We start from the raw sequence: 17,338 nt of genomic DNA, 5'->3' as shown, positions 1-17,338 counted from the left end.
GCCATTTTTTTTTTAACTGCTGTGGAAACTAAAAAATATTTTTTTTTTTGTTTGATATTTGCTTACCTGGAAACCTTCATTTCTTATCTTCTTTGTTTTTTTCTCCTTTGTAATTTTTTAATGTTTCTATATATTTTTTTAAAGATTATTTGAAGTTACCCAAATTGGCGAAGCTGCCCCGGCCATGGGGCACATACGCCAGGGAGATGGGGTAAAACCGCCACGATGAACAAAATGCTTTTTAAAAAAGTATAGCTACTTATAGTTTTTAATAAACTTTTTTATTCAAAAACCAAAGGATGAGAACAAGAATGAGAAAGATGAGGAGAGGGGAGGAGGGGAGGGAGAGGCAGAGGAAGAAGGATAAGAGTGGAGAGCAGAGAATAGAGAGAGAATGAGAGGAAGGGAAAGAGGGAAGTAAGAGAAATTGTGAAATCTATAAAATTTCAAGTTCGGGATAAAGTATATACCTTACTTCACATTAAATTGTGTTAAATCTGATTCAAATACATGTGTTGCAGCAGCTCGAGAAGTACCAGGGGGATGAATGGGTTCAGGAAGCTTCAGAACAATATCTGTTTTTGGCACATATGACACATCTTTAATAGCCGGATCAAAAACAACCCATGATTGCGTCTTTTTTCGTACAAATTCGATTTCGAATGAATCTTCAAACTCGCCTATTATTTGACCAACATAAAATTGATCTATTTGACCTTCAAAGCGCACAAGAACTCGGTGTCAACGAACGATCCAGTTGATTTATCAGTATCCGCAAAACTTATAAGTAATGAGTCGTCTGATGTTTCAGCCGATGATATCCGTTTTTTTGAATTCAAGTTCCTTTTGGTTACTTTGCGTGGTCGTACTTTTTTCAATTCAGTATTTTCTTTTTCTTCCTTGGACGGCTTAGATGTAAGAATTTTAGATGAACCTTTTCTTAGATTTGAAGAATTACGAGACTTGCCAATTTTTGGAAGAGGGCGAACTTAGTCTGGAGTTTTTTAGGAGCTGGTATGGATGAACATTCATAAGGAGTGACCGGTTCAACAAAGTCTGTGTCTTGAAATACTTGCCTGTTAAATAGGTTTATCCCGGCTGTTGTAAAGCCCTTGCATATGTTCTCAGATACAAAAGCCTTTTGAAAAGGCATTTTAGAAAGGTGAGGTATATCGTATATAGTTATAGCTCGTCCAGGATTAGATAAAAGAAAATCATTGTATGATGTGGTCAGATATTTTTTAAATGGCCCAAATACGGATATGTCTAAGTACTGTGGTTATACCAGTTTCATCAAGATTATATATGTCACCAGGATCGAAGGAATATTTACTATACAAAATTTGTGCATTGTCAAAAAACGCCATTACAGCTGCTTTTGTAAATGACGTAAAACGCGCAAGGCTCTTGTTTTCAGGTTTTCTCAAACTTAAATCTTTGTTTCGCTTCATGAAGCCTTGCATCCAATCCAAATTGCTACGGTTAGTTTTTCTCTTATAATTCCGAACCATGTTGCTACTAACAACCTAAGCGTAAAATTTTATATTTATCTGAGTCTAACTCATGGGTAGGTTGCATTTTCCAGTGGCGCATTTACCCCATGGGGCACATACGCCACTGGTGCATTGACCCCATGGGGCACAACCGACGGCGAAACTGCCCCACCTGTAGCCTGGCGAATGTGCCCCAGGTGCAGTAACTCTTACAAAAGTTATTTTTTTTTTGCACTCTACAGCACTTTTGCAAAACTAGTTTTAAACTTTATTTAAGGAAATATAGCCGGTATCACACTTATGAAAAGTTGTTGCCATTTATCAAAATGAACAAAGTTATTGCAAAATATACTTACATCCAAAAGTTTCTATAGCAATGCAAGAAATTGAATATACGCGACTGTGTACGATCACTTGCAAACTTTAAATGTCAAGGTACGTTAAACGAGAGGTGGTCAACTGAAGTACAATATATCGACCATGAATGTTCGATATCACTGATAAATTTAGAGAAAACGGGGGGTGGCGAATGTACCCCAGCGGCGAATGTGCCCCTTCTACCCTACCTTTCTCGAAATATTAAGTTTTTTTCAGCAATTCGTAAATCTCTCCTGCACTTTTACCTCACTTTAGTAATGCAATCACTGCAATGTGATTTTCCTTAGCTCCCCACTCCAGTGTTAAGAGAATTTTGAGCTCACCGAAGTTAATTCAAAGTAGAAGAACTTCCATACATATCCGGAATTTCCAAAAGGAGATATGCAAGCGACGCCTGCCCGAGCGATCTAAAAGCAGCAAAGCTTTCAATCAAGGCATATCGAACAGATAATAGCAAGGGAACAGTTAATTTCATTTTTATTTATTTATTTAATCACTTGATTGTAAAGGTAGGTAGGTATAGTGGTTGTCGGTTGACACACCTAGGCCTGCTGTAGGTCCATCGTGATACCATCAGGGCTGTCCCCTCTCCTCACTCTACATTGTCCTCATTGAACCAACCTGTGGCTTTAATATATCTAACAAGTCTTGTTATTTTTATATTGGCTACTTCTACCAAGTTATTCAGGGAACTTTTTCCTAAAATATTGAACCTTCTTCTATCCAGAGCCATGCGCTCGCATAGAAAGTGTTCTATAGTCTCTTCTTCTTCAATGTCGTTACAGCTTCTGCAATCGTCGTTATAGAGTGCTCCCAATCTACTGGCATGCCTGCCAATCAGACAATGCCCTGTTAGGACCCCGAGAAGATTTCTTCTGTTCTTCCTGTTTAGTTTCAACAGTCGGTTTGTGCGGCCCATGTTCCATTCCGGCCACGTCATTCTACTTGTTGCACAGGTCAGGGACTAAGACCATAGCCTGTTGGCAGCACTGATAGTGTGTTTGCCTATAAGCATCTTACAAGTTGCTAAAGGTAGAGGTTTGTTCGCTTTGTCTGGTTAGATCGGTAATATGGTACCCAATCCCGCGAGTTCATCTTCTTTGCAGTTGCCTTATATGTCTTTATGACCCGGCACCCAGAGCAGCTTTATAACAAAGTACTGTGATAGTTCTGTCAAAACGTCGATACATTCCTTTACTGTCTTCGAGTTACTATTAGTCGATTTTAAAGCTTTCACGGCCGATTGGCTTTCTGAATATATGTGTATATCTCTTGAGGTGAGGACACTTTTATTTAGGGCTAGCAGGCCTTCCCTGATAGCCAGAATTCCAGCTTGAAATATACTATAGTGATCCGGTAACCGGAATGAGATGTTGGCATTCATTCCTTCAGAATGAAGGCCTCCGCCTACTTTATTATTTAGCTTGGAACCATCAGTATAGATGCTGATTCCGCTTCTATTGTCCATTACCCCATTGTCCCAATCTTCTCTCGTTGGGAAAGTTGCGGTAAAGGATGTGTTTAAATGCAACTCTACTGAGCTACAAAAGTCTGTCGTTTGATGTAGGAAGGGGTATTCTCTAGTATTCTTGCGTGACCCCTTCTGTTAGTGGCTAAGTTAGAAAATTCTCTTAACCTAAGAGCCGATATCGCCGCCTGCAGTTTGCTGTAGGCCTCAATCGGTAATATCATGATAAGTGCAACATGACATTCATCGCGGAAGTGGGCGTAGTCTTTAGTGCCCCGCTTATGCAGAGACTAGCACCCCTTTAAATACTTTCTAGGCGTTTTACTGTTGTTCTTTTCCAAGTGTTGGCCACCAGACTAAGACATCATATGTCATGATAGGCAGTACCACTGATGTCGTCACGTGTACTATTTTTGGGGTTATACCCCATTTTGCCCCCACAATTCTTTTGCATATATAGAGTGCTGTGGCTGCTTTTTTTACTCTGTCATTTATCGTTTGTTTCCACGAGAGCTTCCTATCTAATACTAGTCCTAGGTAGCTCGCCTCTTCCCAATTGACAGTATGATTCACTAAAGGGTAGGGGGGTTTAGAACAGGTGTCCTGAGCATAATGAGTTCTGTTTTGTTGGGATTTACCCCAAGACCACTCGATACAGCTCACCGCCTCACATCGTCCAAGGCATTTTGCATTATGTTGCCGAGGGTATCTGGGAATTTCCTTCTTAATTGTAAAACTTTGTTAAGATTTTATCATTATAAGCTCTTAAACTTTCAAGCTGTGTTTACGAATATATGGTTGATTGCCGAACACACACATGGGTATATATGTACATGTACATGTGCATGTATGTATGTGACGAACGCGACTAATAGTAAACAAAATAAAACAACAAAATACTTCTACACGCAATTGTTGTTTTTGCTCTATTGTTACATGCCTGTTTGATGTGCATTGGCATGGTTAAGAGAATACGGAAAGTTGAGCTTATCGCAATGCCGCTTGGCGTGAGTTTTTCAAAATCAGCTGATGTAGAGTTTTGTTTCAATTTTCCTTTTACAAACAAATTTGCTCATCGGCATAACCTTTCATATATCAAGTGACCAAATCTCACATGCCATACTAGTTGGGGTTTGGGGTTTAATATACTCCATTAATAATTTAAAATAAAATAGACAAATTAATATTTTATGGCAGTTGCTAATAAAAAAGAGATTTTAGTAACTAATAATGCATCAGTTTAAGTAACAGATGTATTTATTTATACTTTTTAATACACCTTTATTTGAAAGAAACCACGATTGCAACTTTTTCTTCTGCTTATGAACTATCATGATTCAATTATTAAAGGTTTGCTCACTAGTGACATTCGATTTTTGGCACTGCCTTACAAAAGCTTGTATTTGAAAAGGTAAACAAAGTGGAACAAATTAAATCCTTTTTGATAAAAATGGTAGCAGAAAAGTACTTTCTTACTTAAATGGAAACAAACTCAGAACGGTTTAAAAAATTAATTTTAATTAATACGAGGGGTGCCTTTTATATTTCGGGATTTGGCAACCCTGGTGTTGCAATCTGGCAACTGACAGCTGTATCGCAAAGTTTGACATTTTTTGGCTTTTACGTACTCAGAACGTTTTCAAATACCAGCGCTATTTGTGTTGTTTACAGTAACTTAAAAGATTCATCTCAGTCCAAAAATGGAATTGAATCGTGAACATTTTCGTGCGATTATTTTTTACAGCTTTCAACGTGGATTAACTCAGCAACATTGCATGGATGAACTTAATTCATTTTTTGGCGATGAAGCTCCATCAAGGACCAGTGTTTATCGATGGTATGGTGAATTCAATCGTGGTCAGTTGTGGTAGTTCGCTCCAAGACGAATTTCGTGAAGATCGTCCAAAATCAGTTGTTGTTCCGAAAACCATTGATGCTGTGCGCGAACTGATATTGAAAAATCGTCATGTGACCTATCGTGAGATTGAGACAATCTTAGACATTAGTGAGACCAGCATACATTCAATATTGCATAAACATTTGACTGTCAAAAAAATTTGTTCGCGTTGGATCCCACACAATTTGTCAATCGCTCATAAAAGGCTCGTGTCGATTGGTCCAAGGAAATGCTCAAAAAATACGATCGCGGGGCTTCGAAACACGTCTATGACATCGTGACAGGTGATGAATCATGGATTTACGCGTATGAGCAGCAGTCGACTGTATGGGTGTTTCAAGATGAGCCAAATCCAACAAAAGTTGTTCGCGCACGAAGCACTTCCAAGCAAATGGTCGCCTGTTTTTTCGGAATAACTGGACATGTCGCAACCGTACCACTAGAACAAAGCAGAACAGTAAATTCTGAGTGATACACAACCATTTGTTTGCCAAATGTCTTCCAAGAAATTAGGAAAACCAATCGCCAAAGACGGATCACTCTTCACCAGGACAATGCGAGCTGTCACACATCGGCTCATACAACTGCATTTTTGAGCACCCAAAACATCGAATTAATGGGTCATCCGCCGTATAGTCCTGACTTGGCACCGAATGACTTCTTTTTATTCCCGTACGTAAAATACAAACTGAGAGGTCAACGTTTTTCGACACCTGAAGAAGCGGTTGCGGCATTCAGAATGCATGTTTTGGAGGTACCTCATTCAGAGTGGCAAAAGTGCTTCGACAATTGGTTCAATCGCATGCATTCATGGAGAATATTTTGAAAAACAATAAAGTGATTTTCGATGATTAAAATTTGTTTTTGTTCTCTAATCCAGAAATAAGGCGTTTTTCAATAGGTGCGCTTCAACTTTTTTCCGATAGGGAGGGCGAACGACGCAATATTTTTTATTTTTCGCTTGTCATTTGTAAACTTCATTAGTATACATTTCATCATGGAACGCTACACACTTGAGCAACGATTGCAAATCGTGCAAATTTTTTATGAAAATAATCGTTCTGTTGCTGCTACTTTAAGAGCATTACGGCCATTTTACGGTCCATTTAACAAGCCATCACTTTTGGCTCAATGGCTTTGTCAACAAGCAAAATATGCGTTACTGGGCAGAAAGCAATCCACACGTGATTCATGAGGCACCGTTGCATCCCAAAAAAATCACTGTTTGGTGCGGTTTACATGTCGGCGGCGTAATTGGCCCATATTTTTTCGTTGGCGAGAACGATCGCCACGTTACTGTGAATGGAAATCGATACCGCGACATGATAAACGATTATTTTTGGCCGCAATTGAAAGGTATGGACTTAGACGACATGTGGTTTCAACAGGACGGGGCCACAAGCCGCAAAGCACACGCTACAATTGATTTGTTGAAGAGTAAGTTCGATGAGCGCATTATTTCCAGAAATGGACCGGTCGAATGGCCGCCGCCCTCGTGTGATTTGACGCCTCTAGACTATTTTCTTTGGGGTAATGTGAAGTCATTGGTCTACAGTAATAAGCCGGCGACGACTTGTGAGCTCAGAGCCAATATTGAATGCGAAATTGCTGGAATTTCGGCCGATTTATGCAAAAGAGTGGTCGAAAATTGGGTTCAACGATTGGACTTGGTAAAACGTGCACGCGGTGGACATGCAAAAGAAATCGAATTTCATACTTAAATGTATATGTTCAAACTCGATAATAAAAAAAAATTAGTTAAAAAAGTCAAACCGTTTGAGTTTTATTCAAAAAAAAAGTTGAAACGCTCTTACTGAAAAACGCTTTATAAACGGCACCCCTCGTATTGGAATGTAAATAATGGTACAAATGGAAGTTATTAGCGGAAATTGCCTAGTCTAATATTAAAACAAGAAATTATTTCACTTAATCCACGATTTTATTTTGTGAATTAATTATTAAATTTAAAACCGCCGCGAAGTTGTGAATCTCCGTCAAAATGAAAGTATTTTGTTAAAAATAAATAAATAATTGGCACGTACAATTCTGTTAGTGGTTTGGCCGAGATCCTCCTCCTATTTGTAGCGCGTGTCTTGATGTTATTCCCCAAACGGAAGGACCTACAGTTTTAAGCCGATTCTGGCAGATGGTTTTTTATGAGGAGCTTTTTCATGCTGGTACTGTGCTTTGCTAAGCCTCCTCTGGACACTTCATCATCCATGGTAAGGTAGGCGCATTGGAAACAAGTTCCGTCAATCCCTACTTTTTTGTAAAGAGATATGCAAAGTTATCGATCGCGTCGGGACTATCCAATTATGTTCCTTGTCGTAACTCTTTGGGAAATGCAAAACATGAAATCCTTCTAAATCAACACATCACAAGAAATAAAAATTTGTAAATTTTCCACTCATCGATCTTGGATTACGTCAAATACTCTATCATGTCCTGACTTAAGAGGTATGTATTCCACATCATATTACCATAGTCCTGAACATACCGATGAAAACTCTTGAGCAAGTTGTTGCTCGTAAGCAGTTCATTTTGAAAATGAAATGTTTTTTCTACAAATTTTACTTTTCCTCCACTTTTACTAAAAACTTGTAGAGCTAGCGACCCAGTGTCTTGCTAAGGGAGCCGATTTGTCAAGAGAGAACGAGAAAGCTGCTTACTGAGTAAACCTTTTATCATTGAATCATGATGAACTATCAAGGTTTTTTTTTGGGGACAAAATTTGTATGCTGCATATTAAAATCACTCTATTTTCAATCTATAATACTACAGCATACTATGATCAGAAAGTACCGGGAATGTTTAAATAAAATAAAACACAGTTAAACTTTAAGCAAATTTATTTTATCTCCTTCAAAATATGACCCGTCTGAAACAACACTCATGTGCCAACGTTTAACCCAGTCCTCCATTCACCTCTGGTAGGCCGACGAAGGAATGGCCTTCAGCTCTTTCGTCGCATTCTCTTTGATCTCCTTTATCGACTGAAATCTCCTTCCACGAAGTAATAGCTTCAACTTTTGGGGGGCAAAAAGAAGTCGCACGGGGCCATATTAGGTGAATACGGTGCTTGCACAATGGTATTTACTTAGTGTTTGCTCAAATAATCCAGCACAATTTGGGCTCGGTGCGATGGCGCGTCATCATCATGCAAAATACAATAATTTTTTGCACACATTTCTCTAAAACACTTCAAAACGGATAAATACATTATATTCTTTATTGACTGTCTGGCCCGATGGAAGGTACGCATGATGCACTACGCCTTGGCAATCGAAAAAAACAGTCAACATCACCTTCCCGGTACTTTTTGATCATAAGGTATAACTCATTGACAATTTATTGCAAAAAAAAAAATCTTAGTTGAAATCATAAACGTCGAAGTTATCACAAAATTGACAAACATAGAAAAGACCACCATGTATCAAAGATATCCTATTTTTATAGATGAGCTTTCTATCATTTTTCAGGGGCACATTGAACGTTTCTGAACGTTTACATCATTTTTTACTGCTTCGAGAGTGGTATGTCATCACTGTCTGATTCAGAGTATCGTTTATCAGCATTCACTTCACTATCCGTATTAGTTTGAGTACTGGTATAATCAGAGTCATTATCAGACACCCGCTCTTCATTCAAATACTCCGTACCAAAATTAGCTTCTTCGTCACAAAGAGCTCGCAATATTTCAGATTCCGTTAGTCGAGACATGTTTTGATAAAAAAAATGTTGCCTGCTAATATTAATACATAAATAAATTTATAAGTAAACGAAAGAAGTTGGGGTTTGTGATACCCAAGCGCACTTTATGCACCTGTTAAGCGATATGAAACGAACGCCGCACTACATCACTCGCACTGATGGGAACGGCAACGTTAAATGAATTTGCAGCTACTGAGAAAACGAAGTCGCCTGTCTTTATTGTTTAAAAATTATAACTCATTTTCAACAGTTGGGGTGTGTTATACCCCACATCGTGCCTCTCTCCTTTATTTTTCCTCTCACACATCCCATTTATAATGACGCCATGGCTAAATTACGCAAATTTTTATACTTCAAGCTGCGCTAGCTTGCATTTCATCATTCTTGACATACCATCGTTAAACCAGCAACGTTTCAGTTCAAAACTATAAATTATAAAGGGTTAGCAGATTGGAGATACTTTTGCCAGATTGGATACTACTGCCAAACTAAATACGTAATTTTTTACAGTATTCATTGACATTTCATCATGGAAAGATCTACGCTTCAAATATGTTTACAAATCGTGCATTTGTAGAACGAAAATCGACCCTCTGCGAAAAGTGTGCATCGCGCACTCAGGCCAACTTATGGTGTTCGACAATGGGGGCCATTTTTGCCTTAATGGCTACGTCAATAAACAAAATTGCCGTATTTGGGCTCAAAACCAAACCGCAGCCATTCAAGAACAGCCTTTACATCTACTAATAACAAACGTTTGGTGCAATCTATGGGCTGGAGGAATCATCGTCCCATATTTCTTCAAAAACGAGGCTGGCACCAATGTAACAGTGAATGGTGAACGCTATCGCGCCATGAGAAACGGATAAACGACTTTTTGAAGCCGCAAATTGACGCCCGTGATTGCCACAACATTTGGTTCCAACAAGACGGCGCTACTTGCCATAAAACCCGTGAAACAATGGACTTACGGCGTCGTCGTTTCGGTGAGCAATTCCTCTCTTGTCTCGGACCAGTGGATTGTCCGCCAAGATCGTGTGATATCACATCTTTGAGCTTTTATTTGTGGTGCTATATAAAGTCTAAATGCTTTGTAGACAAACCGGCTTAGATTGAGGCATTGGGAGTCAACATTCAGCCAACTAAAGTTATTCACGAGATACCGACCGAAGTCCTCCAGCGAGTTCATCAAAATTGATGTGTACGGATGACCGAATTACGACACAGTTGCTGCTAACATTAGAAATGGATTATCTTTAAAAAATAAATTTCATCAATGGTTCTACACAAAAATAATAACAATTGCCAAATCAATTTGAATTTTCGTTGTTTTATTTCTATTTAAAATTCGATACCTCTAAATTGATGCCCCTTTAGTAGATAAGTAGGTATACCTACACAGATCCGTCGAATGAGAGTGTGAGAGAGAGAGAGAGACAGAGGGCGGAGGAGTGTTTGCCCCATGGTCTTGGAGTTCTCGAAGCTGCCGGGCGAACGTTCATTTAGGGTTTAGCAAAGATTTTAAAGCTTCCGGACATCACGTTCGTTATGTTCGAGAGGTTTATGGCGGTGCTTAGAATCAGAATTGACCAAGTAGAATTTTATAATGATTATCGATGGCGAACACAAAGCAACAAAAGCTTAATTCGGAAGGCTAAAAATAAAATAAATAAATGGCGTGTACATTTCTGTTAGGTGTTTGGCCGTGCTTTTCCTCCTATTTGTGGCGTGCTTCTTGATATATATACATTGCAGATGTTATGAGAACACATTCACTTACCACATTTTACTTATCTGAATTTACTTATTCTTTAAAACCATCTGTTATACACTCTACCAAGCATGGGAAGGCGTGTAAAGGATTTGGGAACTTTCTTGTGGGTAGGTGATTGCACACATTTTTACCCCCCGATTCCGATTTTCTCATGGCGGTCCTTGATATATAACGTGACGCAAAACTAAACATCAAATTTTGTTTGTGAATAACTTTTTTACTAAATAAAAAAAATGATTTTGAGTGATGGAAATCTTTATTTTGATCTTTATGCGTTCTATTGCTTGTCTATTTACCCATCTGGGTATCAAAATATCAGCCAGTAAGGATACATATTTGACAATAAATGATACGAGGTTTAGCAGGAAATAAGTCTACTTTTCTAATTTCAAACTGCTTATGTCTAAATTAATATAATATTATATCTCGCGAGGTGAAATATATGGACCTGTAAGACTGCAAGGCGGTGCCTATCAAATTAGATATAATCATCAGCTGTAACTATTAGCAAAAAACGAAACTGTGATAAGATTTATAAAATTTCAGAGGATAAGATGGCTCGGACACGTGCTTAGAATGTCTAAGGAGAAAACAACTCAAAAGCCAGTTGAATTACGCCCTGTTGAAGGGCGAAGAAGATTACGCCCCAGAAAGAGATGTATCGAAGACGTGGAAGTTTGCCTGTAAAAACTAAACGTGCAGAGGTGGAAGGAGGTAGCCTTCGATAGAGACAGATGGCGCAAGGTTGGGAATGAAGCAATGGTTCACCAAGTACAGTGATGCTAAGAAGAAGAAGATTGCTTGTCTTTTTCTATGCTGCAACTGTCCAGTTCTCAAATTATAGACCTAAGATGCAGAATTTATACATCTTAGTTAGTTTTTCACCACCTTGCGCAGTATTATCTTGAAAATGTGGACGATTAGAAACCGGATAATGTTGAATAAAACCATCTTGACCGTATAATACAATTGAACTCCTGAATTTGAGGGTATTAATCGAACTTACTATATTTTTATAAAATCTTATTTTAAGACCATTTTTCGTTTATATTAAAAAAAATTGATTTATCTTTCTCCAATTTTTGTTTCATGTTTCTTCTTCAAAATTCTCTCCTTCTTAGAGTGTAAAATTCTTGGCTCTGTTCTATGGTGTGAAGATTTTTAGAGGGAATCAGCTGATGGGTTGACGTCACTTGGGTCACGAATCGGTTTGTTTACGAGAAAACTAAGATTGTGTTACTGATAAAAAATCCACACAATGTACTTCATTGCTGTCTGAACAACGACTGATTGGACGAGTGTGTGGATGCAGGTGAAATGATCGCGCAGAATTCGGCTGACGAATCCCCCAAGTGGCGTGGCAGCCAATGTTCTCCTCACATTTTTTTTTTCACCATAGCTAAATAGCAAACCTGGTAATCTATCAACGTTGCTCCATTCGTGTTGTTAAATCCTCTCGCTAATAAAATTTATATCGTCATTAAATCACTAAAAATTATTAGTTGGTGGTTAAACGTAGAGTTGGTGAAACATAGCATCGCCACAGGCAGATCGGCCGAAGTTATTCTAATCGTTCACAAAGCCCTGCCAAGTTCAGTGGAGTCCAGTAAACAGGCTATTTACCTGTGTGGGATCAGAGGGGAAGAGGTGCAAGATGAGTGAATTTAAAGGCTATGAGAAGAGGACTCACATACTCCCTTCATATCCCGGGCATGTGTTCAGTATGTCTGTGTCAATTCTGCATAAGTAGGAATTTAACCAGCCACAATATCCAGAATGTAATTGTGGAAGAGTAAAACGGGTATCACGGGCAGCTGAGGCTCTTCGTCTGAAATGGGTGTTGATTGGACTATGGTAACGACATTTGGGAAGCGAGAGTTCATGAAGGTGGGACTCTCAGCGAATGTCGTAGACATTCAGACTTTATACTAAGAGATCCAGTGGTTGCAGCGCACATCTAGGGATCTCGTCGGCCAAGTGATGCAGATACAATGATGCCTTCTGATAAGCGTACGAGGGGACTCAGTTTACAGAAAAACTATTCAAAAAAGGATGCGTATTTTGAAGCAGAGCAAACTTAATAACTTAAGTTCCCTAGCCAAAAATGTAGAACTGCGAATCAATGTCGGCAAAGGTAAGTGCTTGGAAATCAACAGCTTCCTCCAAAACAGATTTACAATTTATGGAGAACCCATTGAAAACGACAAAAGCTGCAACTATCTAGTAAGCCAAATCACATTGGATAAAGGAGCAAAAGACGATATTGAAGCCAGAACCAACAAAGGCAAGGCAGCCTTTGAAAGCCTCTAAAAAAAGATCTGGTTTTCCAAACAGCTGACTACGCGCACGAAGCTACGAACTTTTAACTCGAATGTTAATTCCGTCCTACTGTATCGATGTGAAACGTGATTGGTGTCTGTATCTGCGACGCGAAAGTTGCAAACATTTGCGAACCGATGCACAGTGGTCCGGCGGCCGGACAAAATTCAATTTTTCAACATTTTTGAAATGAAAATTTGATAATGCAGATGTTTTCTTAAATATTCAATGCAGATTTCCTGAAAATATTACTTAATTTAAAAAATTTTTCATTGTATTGTAGTTTTTTGACTTTAAACATGAAATTGTATGCAAATCGTACTTCATACAAGAGTTTCATTTTCATGTCTGCAAATAAATATGTATTACCATTTGATTGTTAACCGAATATTCAAAAAAAAAAGACAATTGGATATATTAACGGAAACAGTAATAATTCTCTTAAGTTGTGGTACAAAATCCAATTTTTTTTTTTGAAATTTCAAAATTTTTCGAAAATTTTTTTTTTAAAGATCATTTTTTCGAGTGGTCCACACCGGTCCACTTGAAATCTACATGAGTGATGTAGCCACATATTTCAGCTATGATCTCAAACTGAAACCTGTTGCGCAAAGTTGCGCAAATTAAAAATAATGTAGCTTTTGTGCATTTACCCACAGGCAAAACGTTACATATGGCTTATGCAATTTTGTGTAAAAGACAGAAAAAGACATCACAGACCCCATCTGCATTAAGAGGCAACTAATTCATGGGAGTTTAATTATTAAACATGCTTTGCTGCCTATTGGCCAACTCTCCGAAGAGGCTCAGGAAGCACGCAATAAGGATTTGAAAAATTTTAGACAAAACAATACACGAAAAATGTGGAGAACTGACACAATGACAGATTTATTAAATGCTTTGCTTTGTTCATCAGATGTAGTTATAATATCAAAAACTAAGGTTCCGAAAAACAAGCGGAAATAAAAAAAAAATTAAAAATTAAAAATAAAATTAAAAATTAAAAAAAAAATTAAAAAAAAAAATTTTAAATAAAAAAAATCTAAAAACAAAAAAAAAAATGAGGAGAGAATAACCTTACCGTAAACCTCCACGTGGTACTCTCTGTGGTCGTGAAAAATATAAAAATGAACTTACCAGCTAATTACGGAAGTAAAAATGTATGTATAGCATTCAATGAATTTAAAATTTGCTAAAACTAAGGTCAGATTCGTCATCACTGATCCTTAATACCCCTAAATATATATTTTCAGCTTAATTAAATGAGTTTTTGAATTTTGTCCGCCAACACCTTCTGGTCGGACCACTGTGCGATGTCTTAGAACCATCCTCCGTATCTGGTGGCGCGACAACTGGATTTCAAATGAAAAACTCCTTGATCGAAGCAGACAAGTCCTCAGTTTCTGGACAAACAACTGGATTTCAAATGAACACCTCTTTGATTGAAGCTGACGAAACCCTATAAACATTGAAATAGTTGTGGTACAAAATCCAATTTTTTTTTTTGAAATTTCAAAATTTTTCGAAAATTTTTTTTTTAAAGATCATTTTTTCGAGTGGTCCACACCGGTCCACTTGAAATCTACATGAGTGATGTAGCCACATATTTCAGCTATGATCTCAAACTGAAACCTGTTGCGCAAAGTTGCGCAAATTAAAAATAATGTAGCTTTTGTGCATTTACCCACAGGCAAAACGTTACATATGGCTTATGCAATTTTGTGTAAAAGACAGAAAAAGACATCACAGACCCCATCTGCATTAAGAGGCAACTAATTCATGGGAGTTTAATTATTAAACATGCTTTGCTGCCTATTGGCCAACTCTCCGAAGAGGCTCAGGAAGCACGCAATAAGGATTTGAAAAATTTTAGACAAAACAATACACGAAAAATGTGGAGAACTGACACAATGACAGATTTATTAAATGCTTTGCTTTGTTCATCAGATGTAGTTATAATATCAAAAACTAAGGTTCCGAAAAACAAGCGGAAATAAAAAAAAAATTAAAAATTAAAAATAAAATTAAAAATTAAAAAAAAAATTAAAAAAAAAAATTTAAAATAAAAAAAATCTAAAAACAAAAAAAAAAATGAGGAGAGAATAACCTTACCGTAAACCTCCACGTGGTACTCTCTGTGGTCGTGAAAAATATAAAAATGAACTTACCAGCTAATTACGGAAGTAAAAATGTATGTATAGCATTCAATGAATTTAAAATTTGCTAAAACTAAGGTCAGATTCGTCATCACTGATCCTTAATACCCCTAAATATATATTTTCAGCTTAATTAAATGAGTTTTTGAATTTTGTCCGCCAACACCTTCTGGTCGGACCACTGTGCGATGTCTTAGAACCATCCTCCGTATCTGGTGGCGCGACAACTGGATTTCAAATGAAAAACTCCTTGATCGAAGCAGACAAGTCCTCAGTTTCTGGACAAACAACTGGATTTCAAATGAACACCTCTTTGATTGAAGCTGACGAAACCCTATAAACATTGAAATACGGCAGCGAAAATGGAAATGGACTAACAATACACTGCATTAGACAGCGACCGACATAAGTAGTTATTCTACTGGATCTGGATGACGTCGCCTTAATGAGGAGTTTTTAGAAATTGATTAATCCCTCTCGTGAACTCAAACCAAAAAGCGAGAAGTAGTTCCTAATATCGCGTCTCTAACCCAAGACACCCTAAGTCTCGCTAATGAATGCTAAAAACCGCTACCATTGCTGGCATTTTCCTAACAGTATGTAATGGGATCAGCTATACATTTTTTTAGAAAAAAGTTCAGTGTAGCTCCAACCAAGGCCGAATATTCTCATAAAATGAGCTGCAAAGTCTTGTCATCGCAAAGTCCTCTATTTCAGTAGGCAAACAAATCCTGTGCGAAACCTAAGTATCATAGGTGATAAATGCCGATATGTAACCTACAGAATAAAATGTACAATCGACCAAATATTCACAAGACGCCAAGTCTTGGGAAAGGACTTTTTAAGCTGTATTCGACAGCACGAAAAGAATGCCGCGATGTCTGAATTTGGTATGCCCGCAGAATTAATACGGCTATGCAAGATGACGTTGCTCAATACCAGTCGCACCGTCCGAGTTAGTAAGGGCTTCTCGGAGCCGTTTGATGCCAAACAAAGTTCCAGACAGGGTGACTCGCGGTCGTGTGACTTCTTTAACCTGATACTGGAAAAGACCTTGCGAGCTGCAGAACTTAATGGCTCAAGCACAATTTTTTATAAGAGCGTACAATTGTTGGCGTATGCCGATTGACATCATCCGCTCTGTTAGTTCTGCCTCTTCCAAAGTGAATAAGTAAGCATTTTCGCAGCCAAATACCAGCGTAAGAAGACACTGGTTTCCTATTTATCTTTTCTATGTTGCGAAAATCTTATCTTACATTTAATAAAATTGAAAGCTGAAACGAAAATAATAAAATTCGAAGATACTAAAATTTCACAAAAATTGCTTAGCATGCAAGATTGCTCCGACACGTTTTTCGTACTGCATACAGTGAAAAACAGGTGTCACCAGAATGAAGAAAATTATTTTAAGTTGGTCTTAAGATTCGCATCAATCAAAACGGTTGATTTCATTTAATAAAATATTTAAAAAATAATACTTTGTCTTTTAATCACACGATTTGAGGTGTTTGTGACTTGACAATTGTAGTCAACAATATATAATAACAGATATAGCTGCAAGCGGAAATTATGCAGACAATATCGCCGAAGGAATTCGCTGATCATCTCTTCCGGTTAACTTGTATAAGCTAAGATGAATGGAAATATCCTGCAATTTCAAGAATGATAGAGAAAGAGATGACGCCTTCCCAATTCGCCGTATCATAAGAGCGGATGAATAAACAAGCAAAAGGAAGGGGAATTTATTGTTTATGAAGAACAAGAGTGGAAACAACCAAACAAAGGCGTATCTATACAAGGTGGTATCATTTGAATAACTGATTAATTCGCCTTGGCACACATTTTTGACAGAAGTGCCAACTCACCCAAAGCGAATGGGTCTGGTGGTGAACGAGGACAAAACAAAGTACTGTCATCAAACAAACAGTCTTCGCGCTCGCCCAGGAATTGGGAACCAGCATTAACACCGATAACAATGTCAGCCTTGAATTCTCACGGAGAATACAGGGTTTGATTGAAAAGTAATGAGCCTTCCCGCGCGGAGCGTCTGCCAAGCGATCAACCGAATAAGCTGTTGGGGGAAATGATCGTTAAACCTTCCCCTTCCACTAGAAACCGGTCCCAGTTCGCTGGCAACAGCGG

Source organism: Anastrepha ludens, chromosome 2 (genome assembly GCF_028408465.1).
Source record: "Anastrepha ludens isolate Willacy chromosome 2, idAnaLude1.1, whole genome shotgun sequence".
In the NCBI taxonomy this organism is placed as follows: domain Eukaryota; kingdom Metazoa; phylum Arthropoda; class Insecta; order Diptera; family Tephritidae; genus Anastrepha; species Anastrepha ludens.
The sequence above is the reverse complement of the archived record's forward strand: the minus strand, read 5'-3'. Positions refer to the sequence as shown.